Source organism: Phascolarctos cinereus, unplaced genomic scaffold (genome assembly GCF_003287225.1).
Source record: "Phascolarctos cinereus isolate Bilbo 61053 unplaced genomic scaffold, phaCin_HiC Scaffold_726;HRSCAF=1367, whole genome shotgun sequence".
Taxonomy (NCBI): Eukaryota; Metazoa; Chordata; class Mammalia; order Diprotodontia; family Phascolarctidae; genus Phascolarctos; species Phascolarctos cinereus.
In genome coordinates, this window is record NW_027556098.1 from 206,771,433 (window position 1) to 206,779,377 (window position 7,945).

Sequence of the window (7,945 nt, forward strand, 5' to 3'; positions counted from 1 at the left end):
AATTGACTTTTGCTTCAACTGAGTGTAAGGACTTTGTGAACCTTACGTGAGCTGTCACCATCATATTTCTGAAAGGATAGCATAGGCCAGTAAGAATGAACTGATGCCAAATACTTGAAGAAATGGGCCAATATGACATATCAAGTTTCTCATCACTGAACATACCACTTTTTTTTTTTTAAGGTTGACCAACCATTTTATTTTCCTCTGATCACTTCAGGAACAGTGATGGGCAGATAGCTCTTTACATAGGCTTTGGAGGGGGTCTGGGAGCAGCACCAGCAGGTCTGAAGCGGGGTGGGGGTGTCTGATCCTTTCGTGCCTCATGGGACCGATTCCTCACTACCTTGCTATGGATCGCACAGCTTACACAGTAATGCAGTTTCACATACAGTTTGGGAAGCACATAGGAGTCAAAGACACCAGCCTTGGAGATAGATGTCCCTGACGGCACGATGTTGTGGATGACGAACTTCTTGATGGCCTTGTCCTTGGGCATGCAGTGGGCCCAGCTGGTGCAGCTGTTGCAGCAGATGGGCTGCACGTGGCCGTGGCCCTTCTTGGCACACCCGTTGTTCCTCCTCTTCTTTGGTCATCTTGGAAGCCAGGAACTGAAAAAGCACATCGCTTCATTTTCAGCAGACTTGTTCAAATACAAAGTGATTAATTAGGGAATCTTAAAATTAAGGACATTCAAGAAGAATATATGTATTTTAGTTATTACTAGTCCTGTTTACAATGCTATGATTCTTGAAGTTATCAAACTTTCCAAATCTAGTGAGTGTCTGGCTTTTCTGCTGGGTTCTGTACTCAGTTCCGTTATTTACTAGCTATTAAACTCTAGGTACATGATTTGTCCTTTCAGCCTGAATATCTGGCGCTGAAAACTCACAAGACTGTACATCATAGGTGTCAAACTTGTGGCCCATGGGCCACTTTGTGACCTAAAATAGATCAAAATATAATTGGGAAATATTTAATGAAATGAAGAAAAATATAATATAATATAGATAATATTAATTTGTGGTTTTCTAAGTCAAGACAAGGCCTACAAGGATCTGTTTCTATTTGAGTTTGAGATTACTTTTCCTTTGCTACTAGGCCTCTATATCATTGCCATGTTGATTAACTTCAAAGGTGTACTTTCAGACTGACTTGATGACAGCAGAAGCATTAGAAGCATCCCCTGTAGTTTCGCCTGGCATTGGTTTTTCAACTATAGATTCTGAGGATTCATCATTGCCACAAAAGGAAGGAAGAAATAATGATTCTCTGGTCTCTGAGTTCACTAACATGTGGTCACTTGATGTTTCCTGCTTACTAGGATAACACAGCCAGCCTTGGAGAAATGTATTTCCAAGAGCAGGGGCTCTTGGCTTATGGTGTTTCATAGACTCCACGAACAGTTTTCAGGAAGTCTGGGACATTGGATGATAATATATATATATATATATATATATATATATTATAATATTATATATATATATATATATATATATATATATATATATATATATATATATATATATATATATATATATATATATTTATCTTCATTAACTTTTGATTCCTTTTGAAAATTGTGTATTTTGTTTTAGTCACTTAAAAGTAATTATCATGAGAAGAGGTCCAGAGGCTTAACCAGACAGCCTAAGGAGTTTATGGCACAAAAATGGTTAAGAACTCCTGTTTTGGAGAATGTTAGCTATGGGAAGAAGGATGCTGTGTGTATATATACTTAAGGATGGTCCAATGTTATAGAGTCATTTTGTTGTTTTTGAGTTTCATAATGTTTTATAACTACAGGTAATATGAAGATTTTGGTAACTGGAGAGAAGTAGGGCAGATGTTTTAAAGAGCATTACCAACTTTCCTTGGATCTACTCAGTTTTGCCCTGAGTTAATTTGTATGGCAATCACAAAGTTGAACATGATCTCCTGACACCACCTCACCCAGTCCCATTTCAGTTTTGCTAAGTAAGGTCCCCAGGTTTATTTGGTTAGTGACATTGATAGGAATTAAAAGTAATTTTGACTCAGAAAAGAGTTCAGATTAAGACCTCTGGAGTGGCAGCAGGAAAAAGACTTCAAAAAAGAAAAAAGACTTACAATGAATAAATGCTTTCCTAGCTAGCAGCCTGGATAGGATCATCATCACAAAAAATATAGTCACTTGGGGCTATATAAAGCTGGCAGACCTCTTTGGTTTTGGGGGTGAGGAAGACCCATCATGGTTGCAGTCTAACTGCCACTGGCAAGGAATATAGGGACTCAGCAGAGTAGCTGAGAAAATGAAAATATACCCCTATATATAAAGGACAAGTCTTTTTTGTCACTTTTCTTGCCGTATTGTTTTATCAGATATCTTTTGCTTTGAATTAGTGAGTCCTCTGACTGGTCTAGTAAATGAAACACATTCGTAGGGGCTCATGTTTTGAGTGGCTGATTATCATAACACATCTTGAATTTAGAATAATTTTCCTAGTAGCCATGAAAGTGTGTGTGTTTGTGTGTGTGTGTGCGTGCACATTGTATGGTGCTATATGTTTTCTTCAGTTATTAACTCTAGCTCATGACTTCAGGCTTTCAACGGAACAATTTCTGAAGTCATAAAGTTCAGTCGTGTTGAAGATATGCTCATCCTTTTCCTACTATAGTAGATCAGTTAAGAAGTGTAAACTTACATACACGAATTAATTGGATAATAAGACTACAGAATGACATTTTCAGTTGTTTGCTAAAGACAGTAAGTAGAAATGTTATTCAGAAAAGGGAGATACCTAAGTAGGTTTTAATTGTGAAGAGGGATTTTATGGAGAGGTAGGACTGGGATTTGGCCTTGAATAGTGGATAGGCTTTGGATAGAGAGAATGTGGATAAGGGATAAGAGAATGAAATTAAGCTAAAGAAGAAGGGAAAAGACAAATGTGAACAAATAGAGAAAATGTGAGTGGTGGTTGGGGAGAATATTCTAGGTAGAGGAATTAAACACCCATGTGTAAGTAAGAGTCCAGGACACACAAACTAGTCGGGTACTGTTTGTACTCACATTCCTAACATATTCTAGCTCTAATTTCTCCTCCTCAACCAGAAGCAGAACAGTGCTAATTGGCAGACTGTCAACATTTGAAACTGCCACCACACTAATTAATATGTGCTTATGGCCAGAAAAGTGACTATAAAAATGACAATTTGACGTTTCAAATTTATTCGCTGACAGTCATTTCCCTAAATACGAATAGCAAGATTTACAAATCAAGAGAAAAATCTGTTCATTAGTTCAAATCAAGCACACCCTGGTACCTCTTGGATTTTTAATGTGCTTCATACATTGCTGGTTATTGTTGGCTAGAACAACTGTGGCAGAAAACCTAGGGAAGGCAGGTAGTAAAGGAAGTGGAACACAGAGGAGAGGATGGATTCAGTCTTCTGGACTGGCTCACCTTGGCTCATCACTGCACCGGATGTTGTGGCAGCCATGAAGTCTTACTTTGTAAATAAAATTAACCAGGCATCTCTCAGGATACTAAAACAATGATGTGTAGCTGTCTGGTCCTCCTTTATGTTATCTGGCTATGATGTGAGCCAGTTTTTTCAAGGGATAAAACACAATTACAAATACTTGCCTTGTAAAATGCACCAATATTGCTTAGAAAAGAGATTGTAGGATTCTGCGATGAAGGAATCTTGTAATTGATGTTTTTACAAAGCAGTCCTCTTCAACAGCTCTACCCATTTTACTAATATCCAATTAGATAATGTGATTTTTGTGTCCCATTTTCAGCAATAATCTCATCCTGAATATGTTAATTTCTTTTCTATATGTTGTTTAATTTTCTTTTCTTTTTCATAATTCTTTACTTTATAATCACCCTCATATCATTAATCAAGATACCATAACACTTTTGTTTTTCTTTTCTTTTTGTTTTCTTTTGTTTTTATTTTTGTCACAGGCAAGACAATATTTATATCTTTAGATATTGTCTTGCTGGTGATTTTTCTTCTTCCTCTAGTTTCTTCTCTTGTGGGCAGTGACCCTATTTCTAGTTCCCTTTTTTCCCCCCTCTCTTCCCTCTAATTGAAAAAAAAGGGAAAAACCCTTATAACAAAATATCAATCAAGTAAAACATATTCCCAAATTGGGCGTATCCAAAATTGTCTCATTTTGCATCTTGGGTCTATTACCTCTGGGTCTAGAAGTATGTAGTATCTATTTCCTTATCAATGCTGTGAATAATTTTGAAATAACTTACTAGTCACATGACTTTCATTTTATTTGATCCAGGTTTCACAGAAATCTTGATTCAAACCCCACCTGTGACATTTGTTTGCTGTGAGACCTTGGGCAAGTCATTCAAACTCTCTGAGTCTCAGTTCACTTATATTTAAAATAAGGGAAATAAACTCACAGGGTTGCTGTGAATAATATACTTTTTTAAATCTTAAGGCACTAAATAAATGTGTACCATTATCAACAAATGCAGTGACTACCATTATTTGTGTTTTCATTGCTATTTGCAGCCCTCTCTTTTCTAAACAATTTCATTCTTAACCCTTATCTCCCCAAGGCAGAGGTCTCCAATGATTTATCTCAAAATTAGTAACGTTTTCATGTCTCCTACTTTGTGCTTCAGTGATATTTCTAGTGTTAATTTTAAAGATGATGGATAGGGGCAGCTTCTGCCCCTATTGCCTGCCTTGATACTAGAAACTGGGAAGTAGGTTTCCCATGTGCTTATCACAGTACCTGGCTTAAGGAGTCAAGTATGAGACTTGGAGATAAGTCAATAAGCATTTATTAAGGGCTTACTCTATGCAATAAACAATGGACAGCATCCATTTATTACCTTACTAGATCCAGCTTTGGCTCCACTGCCACCAGGCAGGACAGGATAAGTACCCAAGGACACTGGTGGAAAGGTAAGACAAGGGGTCCCTCTTGTCTCTTGTTCAGGAAAGGTAAATCCTGACACAACACTTATTTATCAAGTGATATTACAATTATGCAAATCCATGATTTTGGAAGCATGGAGAAGATGCCAGTGTGGGAACTCCTTCCCACAAGGCAGGTCTCAAACTATCTGTGACTTAGTAAATAAGTGTCTAGGAATTGCTTGAGGCACTGTGAGTTTATGTGATGCAACTTTCTCAAGCAAGGCCATACAGCCAGTAAATAAATGATAGAGGCAAAATATGAACCTAAATCTTTCACACTCCAGATCCAAGAGTCCATCTGCTACCTCATGCTGCTTTAGAAGATTTTATATTTTTTGCATATAATTGATGCTACAATTAGGAGTAGGAATAAGAACTGGACCTATGATTTCATCTGTGTAGGGAACTCCAGGATGAGGAATCTCCTTTTACCAAGTTTCCTCTGCAACTTAGTGTCTTAGGTGTCACAGTGAATAGAGTGTTGTGTCTGGAGTCAGGGAAGTCTAAGTTCATATTTGATCTTAGACCATTGCTAGCTGTGTGAACTTAGGCAAATTACTTAATTTCTGTTTGCCTCAGTTTCCTCATGTGAAAACTGTGGATAAAAGTAACACTCACCTTCCAGGGTTATTGTGAGGCTCAAATGAGATAATAATTAAAGAGCACTTAAGCACTGTGCTTGGTACATAGTAGACACTATATAATTGTTAGCTGTTACTATTGTTATTATGTATAGCATTGTACAAGGCACTGTAAGTTTGGTTAAATGACTTGTCCTGGGTCACATAATGGTTATATATCAGAGATGATTCCTGGATCAAGATCTTCCTGGTTTTGAGACTGGCTATCAATCAACTATGCCACATATAAAATAGCATAATATGTACTATATACTTGTATACTGTAATGAATAAAAATAAATAGGGAAGAAGATTTAAGATTGAAATATACTTTTCGACAACACAGTCCATATCATTCACAGTACCATCTCCAAGGATGAATCATTCACAATCTCTGTGACAGGATTTATACAAGATTAAAGAACATATTTTTTTTTAAAATAATTAGAAAAAATAGTTTATTCTTTACAAAAACAAAACTACTAGCATCACCATGCCAAGTGATTATTTTGTGTCTACCTATGTTGAACCATCTAAATGCTTTAAGCCTTCTGGAGTCTCACTGGTGAATACCTCCTTCAAGGAATGTCTCTTCATTATAAATGTAAAGGGTGCATGTAGCCTGAGACAGCACTTTTCTCCTCTGGTGTCAACTGGTAAATGTTTTAATGCATTGTAGGAAAGACAGAAAGTGGCTGTGATGAGCTAGGATTAAGATATGCTGACCAGTTACTCCTGGAGTTCATTACAGTGTCATTCGGGAATTTTCCTGACAGCTGAGAGACGAGGACTAACAGGTCTATCAGTATATAAAGGCTGTCAGATACAGCAAGGGAAAACTGTTTCTTCATAATTCAGCAATATGAGAAATAAGGACAGCAAGGGGAGGGAGTTGGCATGGATGGGTGACAAAGTTTAAGAATTTCCACTGAAAAGCCTAGGAGTGACAAATGCCTGAAAGAACATTTTGCAGGGGGAAAATTATTGCTGTGCATGTCTGTCTCAAGGCACTTTGCAATATTAATTCTCACCACACCTCCCAAGAAGGTGGGCCTCATTTCTGCTCTTGCTGAAGAAAGGTTTTAAAAGTTGCCCAAGGCTACACAACTTGTCACTGTGTGAACCAGGACAAAAATAGGGCTCCTGACCAGGTTTTTCTGATATTGGATTCAAGCAGGCTTCAATCTTCCATAGGCTACTTTACATCTTAAGTAGTAGTCCATATACCAGCCTGTACAACTCCTTAAAGCCTCCGCTAACTCTTTCAGTATTTTGTTATTCAATATCCAACTTATATAACCCTCTGCTAATAGATTGCTGCAAAAAAGGGATTGTAATCAGTTGCAATAGTCAAAAATCAAAGGTGGAAAAACAAAGGTGATTAGGAGCATTCTTCGATTTGATTCCAGATTCACATCAGATTCATGTTTGGAATTAGGTAGCACTGAAAGTTTATTAATCGTGTCCCTGTTAACTAAATGCCTGTCACATGGGAGTATTGAAGGTAGGACATAATTTCAAGTTCTGATTTTAGGTGCATGATCCCATTTAAAATCAAAGACCTTACTTTCCCAAACAGTACAGTGAAGGGATTCTGAGAGATGATGTTAAGGTCTCTAAGGAGCCTTTGATGAAGCTTTTCCTGATTCCTCCCAACTGCTGCTACCTTGTATTTAGTAATCTGTATTTCTTATTTTTATATTTATCAGCCATGAATACAAATGTGCATTAATCAAACAATCAACAAGCATTTATTAAATACCTACTATGCTGGACAGGGTGCTGGGTCCTGGGAATATAAACAGAAAAAAAAGTACAATTTCCATCCTAAAGTAGGACACATTCTAGTGGAAGAGTGAATGAATGCATTAAAAGGTAAGTGCTTATTAGATACAAAGCACTGTGCTAAGCCCTTCGGGATACAAATAGAAAAGCAAGAAGGTGAGGGCTATTAAGTCAATCAGTCGACAAACATGTATTAAGTGTCTACTATGTGTCAGTCACTGTGTTAAGTGCTACAAATACAAAGAAAGATAAAATATAGTAACTGATCTCAAGGAGCTCACAATCTGGACAACATGCGAATAACTATGTACAAACTATACATGGGATAAATTGGAAATAACCCATTAGAATTATGAGGGATCAGGAAGGGCTTCCTGAAAAGGCAGAAATTTAGCTGGAACTTGAAGGAAGCCAGAGAAGCCAAGAAGCAGAGATGGGAAAGGAGACTATTCTAGGCATGGAGGACAGCCAGTAAAATGTCAGAAGATGGAGTATCTTGTTTCCAGGAACAGCAAGGAGGCTGATGCCACTGGATTGCAGAATACAGGGCTGGGTGTAAAGTGTAAGAAGGCTGGAAAGATGGGGGTCAGAGGATTGACAGGTTA

General features: G+C 37.5%; 1 pseudogene; it reads right to left on the reverse strand.

The window, feature by feature from the left end:
• Positions 1 to 236: 236 nt before the first annotated feature.
• Positions 237 to 929, reverse strand: LOC110221718 (small ribosomal subunit protein eS26 pseudogene; annotated as a pseudogene).
• Between the last annotated feature and the right edge of the window lie 7,016 nt (positions 930 to 7,945).